This window comes from Melospiza melodia, chromosome 2 (assembly GCF_035770615.1).
Source record: "Melospiza melodia melodia isolate bMelMel2 chromosome 2, bMelMel2.pri, whole genome shotgun sequence".
NCBI classification, from domain to species: Eukaryota; Metazoa; Chordata; class Aves; order Passeriformes; family Passerellidae; genus Melospiza; species Melospiza melodia.
In genome coordinates, this window is record NC_086195.1 from 57,045,077 (window position 1) to 57,065,828 (window position 20,752).

The 20,752-nt window shown below is 38.1% G+C and overlaps 1 protein-coding gene across 3 annotated transcripts in view; it reads left to right on the forward strand.

The window, feature by feature from the left end:
* COL8A1 (collagen type VIII alpha 1 chain) overlaps positions 1 to 20,752 on the forward strand; it is a 102,793-nt gene that overhangs the window by 23,345 nt on the left and 58,696 nt on the right. For all 3 annotated transcript variants that reach the window (XM_063148262.1, XM_063148263.1, XM_063148261.1), the window contains exon 2: positions 8,745 to 8,871. The gene's annotated coding sequence lies outside the window, so the exon portion shown is untranslated. The remainder of the gene's footprint in view (positions 1 to 8,744; positions 8,872 to 20,752) is intronic.

The window sequence follows — 20,752 nt, forward strand, 5'->3', positions numbered from 1 at the left end:
TATTCAGTCATCATACTTGATTAAATAGTAATTTACAGGAGTATTTTTTTTTTAATGCACTGGTAGAATTAGCAGATGGCTTTTAAATTGTAGTTTAAAGGAAATCCATTCATCTCAGGTATGTTTTGTAATGTCACCTTCATTCTGTTTTGATTTTAGATTGCTCTTAAGCAACTAGCTATAAATACTCAATATTTAAAATCCAAGCGGTGGTTAGTTCTGGCCTGTGATTCTTATGGAATATTTCTGTTCCAGCGTCAGGATGAGATAACTCTTTGATTCAAATTTCAAACATAAAAACTGCCTTTCACTGAGTTCAGAATTCACCTACAATGAATATTTTATATTATTTTTCTAAATACACTATTTTCAACATCCCATCTCTCACTTGTATGCTAAACACTGTCAAGAGCTCAATACAAAATACAATACAAGCAAAATAAATTAAATTTGTGATTGCTCAAACGTCTTTTCTCTGCTACATGTGCTTTGAACTAACTTTTACTAGCTGCTTATCTCATGAAAACAAGTATTTCAACAATAAGTAAACAGAAGCCTATTATATTTTCAATGCTCCACTTGTCAAGCACATTTCAAGAGCTGGGATTTTAGCTTGGAAAATCACAACATATGCACAGCCTTATCCTTCAAAACAATGACTGCAGCTGAGACCGAGAGCTGGTCCTGCAATTCCCCCCAAACCTGAAGGAGACTGAGGAACTAACATGGCACTTTCTGGGGGCATTCAGCATCAGAGATCTCAAGCTCGGGCTGCAGCAACCCTTCCTTCCTGGCTTCTCCTTCTCTACCACCAGACATGATGAGGTGAAATATTTTTGCTCTTTCAGCTGCCTATTGAGAGAGTTGAGAGAGTTGAGAGAGCTTCAGGAAAACATGAAATGTTGTACCTAATGCCCAAAAGCTATGAAGATAGCAGGAGTTTGTCTGCATTTGTGCATTCTGTGTTCATTGTGTCCACTGTCAGTGGGCATCCGTCTTCCCAAGCTTTGTTAATCTCTCACCAGGTCTAAGATGACAGAAGCATGTGAAGGCCTAAACCTTAACATCAAGGCCTAAACCTTAACAAGGCAATTCTACCAACAAGTAATTAGTTTTTCTACCCCCTGGCCATCACTTAGAGTTTGCTTGTTAGCTGGTCTCTGTTTTGTGGATTAAATCTCCCTTCTTGTTGATTAGGCTTGAAAGTATACAAAGATTAAGCATTAAAGAACATCCTTTCTTAAGAAAATTTTACATATTCCATACTTTCCAACAAACGGATTGCATTTAGCCATGGTTGAGTTTTAATGGTGTTGTAGTCTACTCTAAAACAAAACCAAACTGCAGGGTGCCCTGAGGGCTTCACCTTACTCCATGGCCAATACCTGCCAGTGGCACGGTCTTGAGGAAAGCTGCCATGGCCTGGCAGGGGGGTGATAGTTTACTCTCACCAGATTGTAGAGACGTCTCACCCTCAACAGGCTGTGGTGAGGGCAGGGCCAGCCCAAGCATGGCCCTGGCTCAGGGCCCCTGTCAGTCACCTTCTCCCTGAAGCACCTCTCAGCTCCTGCGGTGGTTGTGGTTCCCTCACGCTCCAATGTCAGCGCCATTTCTGCACAGGGGCAGTCAGAAAACTCATTTACAACCTGCGCCTCCCATTCCCAAAGGAGAGGCAAGGGTTGAGGAGAGCAGAAGCTCCCCACAGCGCAGTCAGCTGAGGAGCATTTATGGAAACACTCAATACATTTGAGGTTTCTTGGGTTTCGGAGTTACAGACCCTGGGTTTTGCTGCTGTGTGCCAGCCCTTGGTGCCCCTTGGAGAAGGATCTGGGCAGCATTAGCTTGCACAGATGCCGATGGTGCTGGAAGGCCAAAAATGAAGGGAGCTGCGGGGGCCGGAGGGGCTCAACTCTCAGCTGGAAAGAAAATGTCACATCATGTGAGGGAAGGCTGCTCAGAGAGAGAAGGAAAGCTGCTCCAGCACACACTCCAGGAGGTTCAGGACCATTCAGATTTCCACATCTGGAGGCAAAACTGAAAGTGCTGTAAGTTAAAGGAAAAAAAATAGGAGGACAGTAAAATAAGGCCAATTTTAAAGTTAATGTTCCTGGATCTTAAAATCAAAAAACTCACCTGCAAAAGATGCTATACTGTATATGGTATCTAATGTAAGAGTAGCCAGTCCTGTGGAGTTGAAATTCTGAACCCTCAGAACTCTCCCAAAAATACCAAACACTTGGGTGGGATGTGAGGAAAGAAATATCATGTGAGGAAAGAAAATCATAAAACTACTGTACTCAAGAAGCAGGGAGTTCAGAAGGCAAACAGCTGAATGGAATAGCTTCATCATTTCTTTACAATGTATTTTCCTGGCACTGCTTTGTTCTGCACAAAGGTTTTTAAGTCTGAGTTCTTTTGTTCTGTATGTTACACCTGCTAGCATGGTGAAGTCCTGACTCATGATCAAGGGTTCGAGACAAACAAAAAGCAGTAGCTCCTGAACTTCAAGGCTTGTAAATTGTACACCGAAGAACGCTGACTCCTGGACTCCTGCTCCAGTCACTTTAACACAGTCCTGTTTACACAGATGATTGGTATGTCTGGAAAGACACTATGCTACAAATGCTTCACCTCCCTTTTGTGGCTTCAGAAGCATCCAAGGACCTCACATACAGCCGGTTAATAAATTTGTCCTTACAAGAACCCTGACAACATCACTCTCATTTTAGAGGAAATTGAGGCACAGAGAAAGTTCCTAGCGTAGCATTTCAGGAGATTGTTTCTGTCCAGATTCTCGAGTGTCTTCCCATCATGATGGGAGCTAGATGGAGAGTTTGATTTCCATCTGATCACCTCAGTAAGAACCAGATTTTCACAAGTGATCAGCACCCAGTAGCTCTCACAATGACACTTGCAGACAGATTTTCTAAGTTCCTTTGATCATCTGTCCATTGCCTCAGTGGAGGCAGAGAGCTTTCGAAAAATCTGATCCTGTTAGTGGGTGCTGGGCACTTCTCAAAATTCTTCCTTAAGTGACCTGGCCAAATATGCAGACTAAAATCTGAGCAGAACCATTTTCCCTAATCCCTAGGCCAGTGATTGAACCTCAAGTGTATTCTTCCATCTTCAGCAGAGAAAGAATAGTTGGGGGGCAGCAATCAAAATGCCAAACACCCACCAGTATCTGTGCCTGCCAAGAAAAATGCCCAGGTACTTTTGGACAAACCAGACAGCCACATTTTGGTACTTTCCTGAGAAAGAATTATTTCTAGTAGCAGTGCCAATCTGGCAACCTGGTTTATGCTCTTTTCAGATGTACCTCTTTCTTTCTGGGCTAAAACCTTTGTGAACATGCCCCCATAACAGGCACACTCTCTCCACTCTTCAGAAAAAACAGCAGCTATCCAAATACTGTCCTGTCTTCACTATTCTCAGAGAGCCAGGCACGCTTGGGCGAGACAACACTATTTTGTGTTACTATATTAAGAAACAGTGCTTGTGTCAGTGAAGATTCTTGTTTTCATTGAATATTTAATTCATTTTTGAACATAAGCAACCACTTAGATGCAGAGAAGGAAACACATGCTATTCTTGGCTAGACTTTATCTCTGTGGGAAGCAGCAGCCTCCTTAAAGCAGTCTCTGTACACTGTATGATTTAGCTGCATTTATGGTTGTCCTGAACCTCAAGCAAGGACCTGAGTACCTGAGAGTGTATATGTGTGCAAAACCCCCAAGCCCCAGCATGGATCCTGTTTTATGACCTGTTTGTGTGGGGTCCATTTGCAAATGACAGTTTCCAAAGCCGTGAGCTAATGGCTAACTTATAACTTCTTCTTCAAACTGACTATGTTCATTCAGCTGCCAATTGAGATGCTGCTCTCTGTGTCACTCAGCAGCAGCTTGTTGGACTATCACAGGACTCTGTGTCAGAATCCAGCTATCATTAAATGTTTTGTCTTTCCTCTATCCCCAGCTTTCAGACCACCTCCCAAGTAAGTATTTGACCAGTCAGGCAATATGAAGATAAGGCACACATCACTAGTATGCTTTAAGGTAGCACAGATATCACATGGTAACATATTGAATGAAAATGTTTACAGAAAAATAGTTTTGTAAAACAGCTCAGACTAAGTTGTTGCTGATTGTTGAGCTCAAGCTTCAAGCTGTATAAGCCAAAAAACACAGCTGTATCTTTTCTAGCTGCAGCTAAAATCAGCAAAGTGTACTAGAAAAACCTTTTTGGGGGAGGGGGGTAGGGAGATATTCTCCTAACAGAGGATTACATCTAGAAGTAAGTGTGAACATTTTTCTGCTTTGCTGGTTCTGTACCTGCAATAGCACACAACATAAGTGATGATTGTGGTTTGTACTTTGATTGTTGAATGGCTGCTTTCACTTGATTCTGACATCTGCTGCAGTAATTTTTCTAAATCTTATCAGAAGCTGGACTTCAGAGTACTGCCCCAGTCTGATAATATAGCCTCAGCTTTACAAACAGAAAAAGTGAGGCAGGAAAGGATGAGCTCATGAAGCATATTTATGCAGGCAATTAATGGCACATGCTTTGATATATGTTGTGACCTAAAATTTTAGAGGGAATGTCACAGAGGAACTTGGTTTGTGATTAGTTGTATTGTGGGCCTTATGGTTTTGTTAGTAAATTCATCACTACACCTTTTCACTTCTTCCATCTTGTAAATTTTTCTTTATTTTAAATTCTCTTTTCCTGTCCAAGAGAAACCAAGGCATTTCAGTGAAAAATCTAGGGTCAACTGAGGGCCAGATCAAGAAGTCTGTCTTGGGTGTCACTGCCTGTAAACTCAAAATCTAGCAACAGTTCAAAGAAAGGTCTTAGTTCAGAGAGCAGTGAGGTAATCAGGACACAGCCTGCTGGTAAAGGACTGTGAGATGTGATCTTGGAGCAGAGGTACCAGAAAGGACTCGTGAAAAAGGCTGGCAGGTTTGATGTGTCCAGCCTGATGTGCCTTTGGAGCAAGAGCAAACAGGAATTCCACTGGTGACAGGGAAGGATGCTGACAGTAAGCAAGGTTGATATGCAAAAGATAGACCCTTCTGTGCAATTGGCTTACTCTGGAGTCCAGGTCTTGGGACAGTAGGGCTGTTCCAATTTGCTTTTCGAGCTATATATATCAGCACTGACTTTTTCTCCTGGTCTTAAATGTAATTTATGGCTTACATCTTTTGTATTAACAAGATTGCACAGAGACTTAAAGGTAGGATAATCAAGTCCAGATAATCAGTCTCATTGTGAGATGCTGTTACTCTGGGAAGTCTGTGTTTCTGTCAAAATTTGTCAAGAAATGCACTCCAAGAATTGGGAAACATTTCCTTTTAGTACAAATGCTTGAATTTCCACTAGGAAGCTGTTGTTTTGAATTTACATATTCTGAGAAAATATTTTGCTTATAAATTCCTTCTTATTCCTTCGGGAAATAATTGGAATTACTTACTAAATATTATCACTTAGGATTGGAAGAAAATTCGCTGTCAGGAGAGAACAGTCAGTATTTCCCAAATCATTCTTCTCTCTGTGCCCATGCAATCAATCACTTGAAATCACTGCCTGACACAGGACTTGTAAGAACCCAAGTCCCCATTTTTAAACCAGACAAGAGAAATTTGTACTTCATGAAACTACAAAAGGCACCCTCCCTAAACTGAGTAGTGTTCCAGCCTTTACAGATTCACTCATGACAAAGCAAAACAGTCTCCTGACTGAATTTACACAGCTAAATAAATAACTTTTTAAGAGTTTAAATGTCATTGTGAAAGTAAAAAGATGAAATGTCCTGTAAATCATCTCTACAAGACCAGAAGTAGTTACATTATAAATAAACAGAGTTTGCTTGGTATTAGGGACATAGGAAATTCCATTCAAGAACAGACAAATGGCACATCTTGTCTGGTATCCTGCATCTGGCACAGGCCTATAACAGATGCTTAAAATACTTGGCTCCCTTGGTCCCACAGTCTCCCCTGTTCCACCTGCCACTAACATTATAAATCACAGTTTTCCTAACTTCTGGTGAAAGTCCTTGCCCTGCTCACTTGCATAATGTGGGAGGTGGAAGCAAGAGCCAAAGGAATATATTTGCCCTGTGTGATCTTTATTGCACTCTTTGGTACTGATTTTGCCCAAACTGTGGTTCTGACTGGTCCATAACATGTAAGGCATTGCTGCCTGTGTTGCCCATGTAGCCAGACAAAGCTGCTTGTAGGTGAGCACTATGCCTGACTCCAGGGAAAAGGGCAGGGACCCCTTTTCATCCATATTTGCACACAGGAGGCCAGCACAGCTACCACTGGCCTGGTACTAATCAGCTGCCCTCTTTCTATCAAGGCACTGCCTCCTAATTGCCCTCTATTGCTCAATGACATTTATATCCTGGTGTTGCTTTCTTAGTAACTTTGAAATTTTAACGCATGATGACTAAAATTTAAATTAGTTTATTGTTTATCAAGGAGAGTTCACTTTTGTCCTTATTCCAAAGTTTATCAAATATGGTTCATCTACCCAGTGGGCCACTTAATGCAGGTTCTCCTCTTCAGGTGACTTATGCTTCTAGCCATTATCTCCAGTGTGACATGCCTGTATCCAACAAAACTGACTGTGACATTCTCCCTAACTAGAGATGTTACTTGCCACAGATGATCTCCGTCATAACCAGCGTTAAATTCAATGTACAGTTCATTAAAGGTCTCTAAAACAGACAAATGAAAAATCAAAACATTCAAATTTAAAAAGTTAAAAGATTTAATACCCTATTTATTAATTGCATTAAAGCCTCTCTGTATTCCCATGTGAAATATAATAGAATATTAAAAAGATTAAAGAGAACTTATGACTATAGGTAAAGCAACCAGCCAGGAAAAAAAAATTTACATTTGAAGGAAAAAAATTGTGCCCCTCGATTTGAGCATATTGTCTCTACAGTTGCTAAATTATGCTTTTAGAGACTGACCTAATAAATCTTTATGTATTTATTAATCAGGGAAAACTCAATCCTGATGGTGTGCAAGGGCACACCATCAGTTTTCTCCATGCTCAGTTTTCTCCATGCTCAAGGATTTTCTGATTTTGGTTCCATCCTACTGAATAGAACATTCAGTGTCAAAGGTCTGAATCTAGAGCAGACCTTTGATCTAGCTCCCAAATTTTGTACGAAGGACAAAATCCACAAGGGACAAGACTTGGCCACATCAATCTTCTTGAAAGAGTGGACATTTTAAAGCTGCTACAGTACCTAGGAGAAGTTTGCATCCTTTAACATATTCTAAACTGATATTACATTCAATGAGGTTCGGTATTAACAGGAGCTCTGGGACTTTATGTACTTCTTTCCTGTTTCACAAGAGCAATGACTTTCAGAATATTCCAGTCAGGAACAGTTGTAGAGGTTTTTCAAGGCAGACAAATGAGTCAACCACTTGTTCCAAATAAATGAAAATGGTGTTCCAAGTTTCCTAGACAGCTTTAAAAACTACATACAGTAATTCAGCTGCTTAATCTATTATGTTCTACATCTCACATTTAAGAGGACACAAAATTGCTTGCATTTTATTCCAGATATAGGTTGTCCACAGCCACCTCATTTTGTCTCTGCTGTTAACATACATGCTGGCCACCTTGCTCATGCCATTTCTAAAAACACAAGTAGCACTCTCCAGAGCAAAGAGAAACTGCTGAGATTCCCAGACAGCCACAGATATCCTAAATAATAGTGAAGCAAATGTCCTAATGTCTGTGATTGCATTAGCCCATTTGTTGAACAAAGGTGTTCATATTTTGCTCTGTGAGGAGAAATGTTGCAAACCTCAATTAATATATCCATTACAAAAAGGGCACAAATTACAGCTTTAACTGTGCAGTAAAACAGAACATCTGTGTGAATAAATAATTAAAGGGAGAGATATGAAACTATAAAAAGAACTTCTTTACTGCAAACCTTGCCTTAACAAGAAACATAACTCCTTCCTCCCTCAAGAAATCTGAATACACTGACTCATGTCTGTTTAAGTGTCATGGTAAATTTGTTCTTTTATAACATGTAGTAGTTTAGCTTTGAACTTCTGAGTTTTGGAAAAGGCAGAGCGGAAAAATGTTTTCATAGGAGAGGAGTGCACATTCCAGAGCTGTCGACTGTTACTCATTTATGAGGCAGAGGAAAAACTACTTTGGTTTTAGCTTTGGTTGATGCAATTTGTTGTCTGGTATTTTGTGATAAACCAGAGCTTACACTGTACGCTGAAGTACTTCAATTTTCTCTCTCATCTTTCCAGCTTTTGGTTGTTTAAAATTCTGACCAAGCTTGAAATTGACTGCTGTTGAGGAGAGAAAAACTAGTTGTGTACAACTACAAAGAATGATCCTTTGTAATATACAAAGTTGTCCAGTGAGAAAATAACACAGTTTTCTGTGAATTATAGAGCTGCACCAAAGCATAGGCGAGGAACGCAGATGATATAACACATAAAAACAGAACAAACCAAAATATGAGCTGTTCATGGTGCCTTTGTAACCTGAGCAACAGTTTTAAACACAATTTTCCCTGCCTGTTTCATGTTTCTTTCATGTATTAATGTCTGATTATGTCAAAAATTTTAAAATAAGAAAATAAAATAAACTCTCAGCAGCTTGTTTATTCAAGTCAAAAATATCTTTTTGCTCTCCTGCCTTTTTGAAGGCTATTAACACACATTCTTTCTTCCTTCTCTTTCTAGAAAAGAAAATGCAGATTGTCAGAATCCTTCAAATTTGATACTCAGCACTGTTGTGATCTCTTCATTACTGGATGTGGAGTCTGGACATCAGAATTGATATAGGGAAGTACTCCTCTATTAAACTGAGGTAATTTTCTGACATAATTAATGAAAAAGTCTAATGCTGAAACAATGCAATTAACACGCCTAAGTTCCATTTCCTAAGAAAAGTTACTGCCATCAAAAAGGATCTATCTTGTCAAAAATCTTCAGAGACAAGAGGTAGAAAGTACATGAGAATGCTGACCTCTAGGCAGAGATGAGAACTTCTCCATTCACAAAGCCAGAAGATGTTAGGATATTCTGGGAGAGGGAGGCTTTGCTGCCAACATAATCTTCTTTTCAGATGCAAATTGAAATCAGTTTCTGCTCATTGGGATAGACATGCCTACAGTGGTTTACTTCATAAGTATGACTCACTCAGCAGGGAAAGGCCACCAGTCACTGTGTCACGTTTTCCCTGTTCAGCATCAAAGGGATGATGTAGGCACAGTGTGTTACAGGAACATGCAGCTGACGATGCAGACAGGATGGCACTCAACTGTAGAACTGTAGTAAAAAAATACAACCTAAGCAGGTGGCTCTGAGGCTTGCCCATAAGCATGCAGAGCTATAATTAACTTTAGAACCAAGCTAGGTAAAGATGATTTTCAGAAAGTATCTTTTCCTTTCCTGGCACACCAGTAACCAAGATACTGTCAGTTTTAACATATTCCAAATTGAATCGATGAGGTTGGTATTAACAGGAGCTCTGTGACTTTCTGTACTAATACATAGGGTACTAATAACTCTGTACCCTAATAGCATTGCACAACATTCATAGTATATTACCATGAATCCTGAAGATTTAAATGGGTTGTCATAAAATCACCACTCCAGACAAAAAGAAATAAAATGCAGAGCTGGGAGCACAGAAAAATCAGCTAGAGGATAGATATATCTAACAAAGCTGCTGCAGGCTCCATGTTTGCTTTCAAAGTACTAGAATTCCAATACAAAACAGTAACCAACATGGAACATAGTTCTTTGAGGTCATTTAAAGCTTGTCTGTTCAACAAATGATACTCCAGTTTTATTTTTTTTCCAAGGCTTCATATTTCTTATATATTTTCAGCAATTTTTGTCCTATCCGTCTCCTAAACCGGCACATTGGACTGCTGAGAAATTCTTTGCTTAAAGCCAGAACTCTGATTTCAATACGTTTCTGTTATTAATATTCCTTAAGTTACATTTCAGCTTCCAGTCAAGGTTTGCTGCACCAGTTTCTCTTTTGATGCGAGTCCACTGTACAGTACCTTGGATTTCAGCTAGAATGCACACCATGTCATATGAGCAGTAAAAAAACAATATAGCTCAACTTCCCCAAAGTAGGTTGAATCAAGAGTTTTAAGGATAATCAAAACCATATTTTTACCAGCAAGCAGAGCCAGTAAGTCATTGAAGCTATACAAGTATATTCATGTACACATTGCACTTCATTAGAATAAGAATCTCACACCCAGGAACACAAAAATTCAGAATATTGAATAATTGTGGAACCAAAACAATGGAATACGGTGGTCTTTGCATGAGAAGTGCATCATAAAATGGATTCCAGTAAAACAAGGTGATTCTTCAGACTTTGTATAAACTTTTTTATGCCTTTCTTAGCAGACACTGGAAAACTTGAAGGACTTTTGTACAGAGCAGTATTACTTACAGAAGAATTTATTACTTCTTTTCTTTAGATGAAACTCACTTACATATTAATTGATATACAAATACTTGCAAGTATGGAAGTGCATGTATGTTTCCAGCAAAGCCTGTCACTGAATATTTAAGACCACCTGATAGTCTGTGGTAATGTCAATAGATAGGTGCCAGTCAATTTGATGTTTTATGTCTACAGGTTATTCTACACACGAGAATACCTCTGTGTAAATGCAGCAGTATGTTTCTTATAGATGTTTATATGCAAATCCTTACAGTACTTGTGCCTAGACCAAATCTGAATTGACTGCTGTCACTGAGAGCAGAATCTGTCTTTGCACAGTTTCTTTCATGTTTATTTTTTATTTTAAATACTGGCTTTCTTTTCACTGCTAACTACAAAGGCTGATTTATCAATATAAGTGGAAATTACCCGAATAGCAGCCAACATAGAACAGAGTCCATAGCAGCAATTCATGAAATTAAATTTAAATTATTTAGTCAAAACTAAACACTTTCCTTATCTCAGAAAGGTAGCACTGACAAATTCAGCCAACTTGTGGCTACCTGAAAAAGGGAAAAATTTGATCACGTATGCCTGAAATCACATATTTTTAAGTTGTTCTAAACACAGTGTAGACATAGCTTAACTGAATGATTTCACCATGCAGAGTTATTTCCCATGTTCCTTTGTTAGTCCAGTGGTGTAAAAAAATTCAGGAACTGGAAAGTCATATGATCCATAGAAAAGAGAATATTGTGGTTTCTAAGAAAAATATTTATTACCGAGTAAGCTTTTTTGATTTATTAAATGATAGCTTCCCATCATAGTGGTTTTTGATATGGTGCTTGAAACCACAATGATTGTAAAAAGCCAGCACCTTATTTGTTTAAAGGCACTCACTTGTGTTTTTTCTTAATATCAGACCACGACAATGCCAGATTCATAGAAGCTTGTCCAAGAATACGTTTTGAAAAATTATTTTTTTCCTAGAGTGTCCATTAAGCCAGGGCAGGCACTGTGTCCCAGTGCTAGTCTTCTAACATTAGATTTATAGGATGTTATAATTAACAGCAGGTGATGGGCAGCACTACATGCGCAGCAAGCAAAGTGAAAAGATTGGCAGCTAATAGCTACTTGTGAATCATCAAAGTTTTTCCTTGGATAAACTCAGTAGTAAACCTGATAGGTCTTCTGGCAGTTGTTTTGGGTTGGGTTCTTTTTGTTTGGTTTGGTTTGTTTGCTTAGGTTGTTCTTTTATTCCACCACCACCCTTGATCCTTTTTCATATTAAAGATTAGGGACCATCTGTTTGTTTTTACAGTTGTGTAGCTTTTCCACTTCTGCATTTACTATCTATAAAGAGACAAATTATGCTTCCCTACTCACAGAGGACTTAGAGGATTACAGACAAGTCTACACAAAATTTTGAAACTATGCAGATTTTTAAGAGACACTTGTGTCTCTATTATTCCAGCTCTTTCAAACTTGTGTTCTGTACAAATAACAGGAAAAAAAAGGTTCAAAACACATACACCCTCCCCTGCAATGTTAAGCAAAGCTGTGCTTCAGCTTAGGGTTAAAAAGGAGGAGGAAAGACCCTGAAACACATGAATTGGCAAAACAAAAATATGTCCCAAATGAATTTTCCTTTGCATTGCTAAACAAATACCATTTTTCTTCTTCAGCTGAGGGAATATAAACAAGGCAAGGCATGTTGGGAAAGGCAGTGACTTTGTTTAACCAAGTGAAGGACACGCATCCCAAATCTACCAACAGATCTAAACTGCTATGAATAATTCTCAATGTACTAAGCTGATGTGACCATGATCTTCATGAGCTAATTATATGTTGTAACATATTGATTATAACACAGAAGTATTTTATTGTAATTAAAAAAACACATCTGTTTTGGATAACCTACTCTATATTCTTATGGACACTAGTAAATACTTTAAATGCAATAACTGATAGAAAGATATAAAAAATAAATACTTAAAAAGAAAAAATACTTAAAAGAAGAAATATTTAACAAGAAAAAAAAGTCAGTATTCATGCTGTAGAAAGGATTGGAGATTTTTCACAGATACTGTGCTAATGCTAATAGTCCATGATTTCCTCTACAAATAACTCTTATACATTAAAGTAATTTCTGCTGAAGTTCTTTTAGTGTGTTTCTCCCCTCTTTTCATTCTCCCCACCTCAAAATGCACTTGAATCAGTAACCTTAAGTTCTTAGCGCTATTATATTATATTAGAGAGCAATTGCTATTATTCTAGATTTACATTACCAGGTTGCCAACAGGACCACATGGTGCAGTGGTGAATTTGTTCTACTTGCCACAGAGTTTGCACTTCATTAAAATCCAGACAGCAGTGCTTATCTATAGCTGAGACAAAACATGGCCCAGGGGAACACTTGTTGCTGTGGGTACTTAATCAGAGGTGATGGGAAATTTTTCTTAGTGTTCCTGATAATCTCTAGGGCATCATCCAACTGTGAAATTTTGGTTTTACTGAAGTGGAAAGCAAGTTGCATCAGTAACTAGAACAGGCCAAGACATTTCTCACAAAGCACTTCACGACCTGGTGTCATCTGGCAAAGTTTCTTTCTCAGTACAGTCTTTTTGCAGAGCTGGAGCAGCAGTTCATTCCTGTTGAATATTTCACATGCATACATTACAAGTCCCTTCTTTTGGCAATCATAAGCATATTTTAAGAAAGGTTCTGCACATTCTTTAGGGTAAATATCTTTTTAAAGGGCTTGAATCTATACTCAAAAAAAGTCTCTCAGCTCAGTAAACTTGCAATCATGTCCTCAACAAGAAACTCTTGATTTCACATGGGCAGGGAGAAAATACATAAGACTGTCAAAATGCTTGAAGATTCAAGCACATAGCTTGACACAGCTGGAAAATTTCCCCTTTATAGAGTGAGGCTCAAAGATAATTTTTTAATTAAAAAAAGAAGAATCATTGCCTCCATCAGATGCTTAAACTTAAGGTTGTGTTAGTGAAAAAATAAAACCTTAAAAAAATTACACCCAAACAAATAGCATCTTCTTGTTGTGGTTGCTAGGCATAGGTTTTCAAATTAATTTATGTGGAGACCAAACAGAAGTGTGTTGTTCTTACTGAAGTGCTTCAGGATAGCTAAACTTCTAGTGCATAAAAGAAGAAGGAAGTTTAAAAAGACTGAAAACATTTTCAATTCAAAAGAAGAATCTTCCCCAACCCAAAGGACTATTCAAACATCAGTCAGGTCTCTTAGAAAAAGCTCAGTTATTTCTACAATGTTGGACAGAGCTGAAACTGACTCAGCAATTTTATTTCCATTTAGCTCTTCCAGGTACCTTTTTATTACCGATTGTAAATGATGAATTAACATTTATTTCACATTTTTATAAACTATTCATTAGTTTAGCCCTTCTTATCCTATACCTAAAGGTTTTTTTCCAGCTATATTTAAAACAACATTATTTCAAGAGTTATAATACACACAAAATAATTGAATCATGAACAGTTATGGTATATAGGACAGAAGTTTACAGGCTAAATTTAAATTGACCAATATTTAGGTGTTCTTGCAGCATAGAGAACTGCTGAACAGATACTAATGGACAGGTTTATTGAAGCTCACAGAGAGAGCTAGCTGCAAGCTTCCTATTTCTTTTTTAGGCTGAACCTTGGCTCACAGTAAGTTTTTTTTCTGATGAAGAAGATACTGTGTTACTGCTGGATGCTCTTGTTTTGAGTGTGTTGTACAAATTTCACTGTGACAGGAGCTAAATGAAAGCTCATCTTCTCAAATTACTAAATAGTATCATGAATTCTAGCTAATTCTGGACATTTCAAAAAAGTTTCTCATTGTGATGATTAATACAAGCTCTCCATAATAAATTCACAAAGAGATTAACAATTTTATGAATTTAGCAAAAGTAACTGGATCTTAGCGTTAATTGCCGCCTTGAAAGTCTATCCTAAAAAGTCATCATAATGCCTCAGATCCAAAAGAGAATCAGTTCTCTTCTTAACAGGTAGATACTTAGTTGGATGTAGCTTCTTGATACTATTTCTTCTAAATGAAAGTTCATGCTGGTATTGTGCTTTTAGAATGAGCTACATGTCACTGATTGAGTAAATTATGAAACAACATTTCTGGGGTCAGGGTACCATGCATGCCAAGGTCTGCCTTTCAAGTGCAGGACCTGGATGCAAAATCTGTATGCATACTCATGAGGCATATAACTTTCCCTGAATACTTCAATGATCAGCAGCAAGGTCACACACTGCTTATGTAAGTCTGAGTACAATTTTTTTGTGTCTCAGTTTCTTTGTGTGAAAACATGCTAGGGATACATTCCTTAATATACGAGTTAGGATGATAAATTGGTTAGTGTTTGTGAAGTAATAGCATGTTGAAATCTGCTTAGCTCACCTCCCTGAACTCAAGGATAGAGCTATATGAATTCTCTCTTAAAGAACTTACAGTCTTGCTGTTTGAGACATCCATGTTGCTTAGATAAGCAATAAAATGAGGCTCATCTTAACCTGCTGAATCTCATTCAGCTATCTCGGTCTGTGAATGGCTGGAGTTAAAGCAATGTATACATTTCATACCAGGGATAGAATTAAGTATCTCCCTGATGCTTTGTTTAATATTTATGCAAGTTTACACATGCTTATATATAGAATTTTCTTAATGGAGAGCTAAAATCAAAAGTCACATAGAAACAATACAAACTGCACCAAATTTGGACTACAGAAATAAGGGAAAAGATGCATAAATAAATTACCTTAAACCTTGTAGGTGAACAGCACAACAAAACTCATAATATTTCCAATTCAGCAAAAATATCCTTTCTATTTCTGTTCCCTTAATAAATGAATGAATACTACCAAGCCTGCTAGAGACAAATAGGGTGGTATGTGCTTGCATGCTAACTAACATCCATATAGATACTAGGACACTTGCTGTTATTGTGTCAGGAAAAAAATCTGTGATAGCAGGAGAACAAAGGAAATTCAAAGTCTCTTCAAAGATTATTATGCAAACTTTACAGATTTACTTGCACAGAATTACTCATATCACACCACCAAACAGGTGAGTATGACTGCCCCCAAAACTCTGCAGATAAACCCTGTAGAAACAAGCTGTATCTATATATATTTGCCTGAGTTTAGTACTACATCTAGCTACAAATTTTGAAAGTCGGTTACAGAATATGCTGCACCTCAGACCTGATGGATTAAAATAAATAATAATGAATATAATTTCTTTCAAAATAAGTAAATCCCAAATTACAATATTTTGGAAATTAGTAGGAAAAAGAGCAGCTAAAGAGACCTGGATTATTCACAGACTTAGACAAGATGGAAAACAATTAGATCATCTATCCCATTTTCCTGCCAACGTGGCATTGTTTCCTGCAGTACATTTTCTAATGCTTAGTTTTTGAAGTCCCTTTAGAAGGGATATTCCAGCATTTCCTTTGGACACATACTGGCACACTGTCAGGCAGGTTTATCCTCCCTCTCTTCAATAAAGCATTTCCTGTCTCTTCTTACTTCATCTTCCACTCAAGAATTCTTCCTCCTCCTTAGTGCCAGAGCCTTTCAGGAATCCAGAAGGGACACACTGCCTACAGGAACAGATATTCCCAGAATAGGATATTTCACAGTATGGAAACCTGTAGCAGTCAATTTTAGGAGAACATTCTAGTAGGCTCCTTTTTCTGGGCAGGATGCACCTGAAAGGTGCTTAACCACCTTGGAACATTTTCAATTCTTCAGTATGAATTTTGGGAAGAATATCTGTTGAAAACAAATGTTGGCTGCCTCAGATCAGGTTAGAAGGACTGCTGAATGGACATCCTGCAGTGAAAAATGTCACTATGTCACTAGTGATTAGCCCCTGTAAATAAGTGAACATAAGAAAGAGGCCTGAAGAAAGCAGAAAAATACATAGAAAAACATTGGCCCAGTAGAGACAATACAAACCCATCTGTGCTGGATGGATGTGCTCAGGAGAGCAGCACATCTAGGTACAATATTCACAGTCATGCTACAAACAGTAGCCCACAGCAACTCATCCCAAGCAGTTCTCTTATTGACAGAGTAGTTGTGGAAAAAGATTTATTACCGCTCAGCAGGCTGTGTGCAGACTCAGCATTGTGAAATCCTGGCATGTCTTGGTAAAGAGATCCCTCTGCAGTTCCTGCAAAAGCTGGTGGTTCCCAGGGAACCCCAGGTCAAATATGGTCTAAAGGTTTTAGACATCTGAATAGTCAAGTCAAGACAGGAATTTAAGCAGGGTTTGCTGAGTGGAAGTGTTAAGCTTGTCAGATTGAATAATACAGTGTTTTAACCTGAGCAGTCCAAGTCTGCTGCCTTGACGACAACATTGTACTACAGGTCATGGTAAGTGTCATTCTTGAACTAGAGCTTTAGCTTTGTCTTGAAAAAGCCTTGCCAGAATACTCGGGGATATTTTCTGAGAACAACAACAAATGTTAAATATCTTTTTGTTCTTCAGATTTGAGCAGGTGGACTTCGTAGTCATTGGTCTTGCAAAACAGCTTGCAGCAGGGAAGAATTAAGTTTCCATTATCTAAGTCAAAAGACTGGCCAGATATAAAACAAAAATGATGAAAGAATTTGGTTGTAATTTGGTCTGGGTCTTTGAAGGGATAGAAATATTCTTGGATGTGTCCTTTGTTTTGACACATTTATGTCAATTACAAATGGAAGGGCAAAGTTGGAGTATTATTTTCTCCAACTGCCTCAGCCCCACTTTGTTCTAGTGTCTCTGACAGAATCCCTTTGACAGTGAATAAACTTTCTCTTTTAATATAATTGTTCTTGAAGGTGTTTAAAGCATCCAAAAGAGAAAAAGAAATAATTCTACAAGTAATTTGTTAAAATCTGAAAAGTATCTATAGCTTGTAACTAACACAAGGCAATGTAATTTTAATAAATCTTTTGCTGCTCTTTTAGAAAAAAAAAAGTAGAGATAGAAAAGCTGTTTCAGTAACTGATTTAATTTAAAATTCAGAGAGCTAAATCAGTGTCTTTTCTTTTATGTTTTACTGAAACTGTCCTGGGTGCTGCTTACTTCAGCATCAATTTCAGGAATGAAAGCTAACTAGTGAAAATAAAGACAAGCACATCTGGAGTGAAAAAGAAAAACAGGTTAAAAATTAGATCTTTACATACTTCATTTGAAGAACAGTACAAGCATTCAAAAAGGAGAAAAGCAGAGCAAAAGTGCTGTGAAGTGCAAGATTTTTTGGCCTGAATTACTGAAAATTGGATGATCATTAACTGACATCCAATTTCTATTTTAAAACATAGGTCAGCCTTAAAAAGGGGGTTTTTTAAATTTTGATCTAAGTAGAAAAAGATATACTTGTTGTTTTGAAAAGAGGGGGGAAAAATTTGGAGTGTTTTGCAGTGCTGAATTATTAATTAAGTAACACAGTAACCATTGGTCCCACCCACACACAATGCTTCCTACTTCAGTGATGCACTCCCTGGGAGTGCAGGGACAGTGAAGCTCCATTGGGGCACATCTGTGCAGCTTCAATGGGTGGTAAATTTGGGGTTTCAATTAATTATTTTCTAGTAAACTGTGGAAAAGCAGCTCCTGGGAAAGCAGTAGAAAACTTGTCCCATTTTAGTGCGCAAGCTTCACCCATGCCAGAGAATGTTTTCAGCAGCAAATGATGAGGCATCCTAAACTAAATTTTAAGCTGCACCCTGACAGAAAGTGAAGAACAACCATCCACCTCTAGTGAAGGTTATGTTTATAGACAGGATTGCAGCTTGGGCAAGCCTTCTCTGGTTAAAGCTTGAGGCAGTAGCTTCAGGCCAGAGACAGCACAGTAACGCTGCAAAGACCTTAAGATCAGCTCAATATTTGTGAGATTAAAAAAGAAAAAACACCTTCTATTGAATCAACAGTCACAGGAACTGTGAAAAAGAAAAAAGGAGCAACTTAGACCTATGCATGGAAGTTACCATCTGTAGTATTTCCAGCTATTCAATCAAATGCACAGTTAGTCATAAAACTTAGTAAAAGAAGCACAATTCCCCTGAAGAATCAGAGGGAAGAGAAATCTGAATCAGAGGCTTTTTCTCTTATACAAACAGCAAAACAGTCAGGTATTTGCCAACACTTGTATGAGGTCTATAAAATTGAAAAGAGGAGGAATTTAGGTACTTGCACTATTTCCACTCTCACCCACAAAAATCAAAAGCTTATTTTTTTCCTAATACACAGAAATCAAAGAACTTTTGCATCTATGAATTTAGGAATTTGTCATCAGAAAAACTAACAAAAAAGTAAAACCCAAAAGCCCAAATACTGCACAAAAATACCCAGGCACCACACATCCCCAAACACACCACAATCAGTTTGGTAGGTAGGTATGAAACAGAGATGTAGGTGGACAGTATAACACTAGTTAAAGCTATTTGATTTTGACCATAGCAAAATAGGTGAAGTCTGTTTAATAAGCCATCATCTTTTAGAACACAGGAGGAACATTTCCTTGAGATGCATTTTCTGTTTTCCTCTCATTCTTTAGAATGGAGAGGGATGATGCCTCCTTTTCTGTCTGGGGCAGATGGTTTCACAGCTTGAGCTACTACTTTGATAAAAGCAGAGGGGGAAAAAGCTTTCTAAGTCCAAATTCCCATGAATAAGCACATCAAGCATCTTCACAAACACTTCACAACAGCTTCCAAGCTTAGTGATGGCATTGCCTTGAAACAGTCCATTGAAGAAGATTAAATCAAGTAAATACAACAAACTGTAATGTGTTTATAATATTTTTTCACATCTAAAATAACTTCTTTTTAATGCAATTATGTTATTCCTGGAAAAGACTCACTGCAGAGACAGATTACAAGCTGCTTCATTCCCTTCTGTAAAAGGATCTCTGTTCACTAGGAAGAACTCCTGTAAGGCAAATGACTTCTAATCCAGTTGTAGGCAGCTTATTGACTCTGTATCACTATATGTGTATGAACCACCTTCCTTATTAATCCTTGGAGATTCTACATTGAGCAGAGCAATTGAAAACCCTTTGTAGATAAGCAGTTGTCAGTATGGGTCTTCCAACAGAAGCCAGCTTGACATAAATCATTTCCATTTAAGTTTCAATTGATATTCCATGCCATTTATTTCACGGACATTGCCTCATCCCAACTCCTTTATCTGCTCTACATCATGGAACCCAACCCACAAGAAGTACAAGCTGTGGCAAGCAGTAGAGACCATGAAACCTGATGAAAAGCTCACTGTTGTTTGTGCTGTCCATTGCAGCACCAGCTCAGCCCACAGAGCTTGGTCAGGTATTTTAGCAATGCTGTGAAAACCACAGCCCTCCCAGCTTTGTAGACAGCTACACAAACCACTGTCAGTCTTTGGGTGTGAATGATTGCTGACAGCACTGAACTGTGAGGTGCAGAAGGCAGTTTCTGATTATGGAGGTCACAGTCAAGTCCTCTAAGAAAAAAATTCCAGTGACTTCAGCTCCTGCGCAAAGCAAACATACTGACTAATAACACTTGGTCTCCCTTCTCCATCAGATATGACACTTAAGCTCTGTCAGCCACCTAAGAGTTGCTAAAATAAATATGCAGTGCTACTAGCGGGTACTGTTTCCCCTTGTTTCTCCCTCCCTGCCCCAATTCATGCTATCAAGACAGTTTCTCCAAAAGAAAAAGAAACTCTGGGTTTTTTGACAAGGAAGGAAGACCTCAATTTTGTATCTGCCTTTTTAAATTTACCAAAGCATTTGCATTTACATTATGTAGTAATAAGTGTCCAGTGAGTCTGACACGTGATGTTCAGACTCCCTCTTTGTGTTGTCCATGTGACATGAAAACTGCACTCAAATCAGAGAGACATATTTTATCAGATACACTGCTTTCTTTAAGGGTATTTTGAGATGCAAATTCTCTATAAACTTACAGAAATATAAACACGCAGACCTGAACTCCAAGCCTGTTCTCACACAACTAAGTTGTCTTTCTTTCCTTTTTTCTTTTTTAAACTATTTTGGTTTTATCCCATATTTCATCCAGGTTTCACAATTGTTGTACTTTGGAGATATGTTTCTTAAAGCAGGTTCCCACTTCCATGGCAAGGTCTACTGAACATTTCAAATTAAGGGCTACTGTTAAGCTATATGTAAATTTTTATGTGATAGTTCACTTTTGTTTAATTGGTTTAGTAGGGAAACTCAGATTATGCTTTTCTTATGAATATCTAA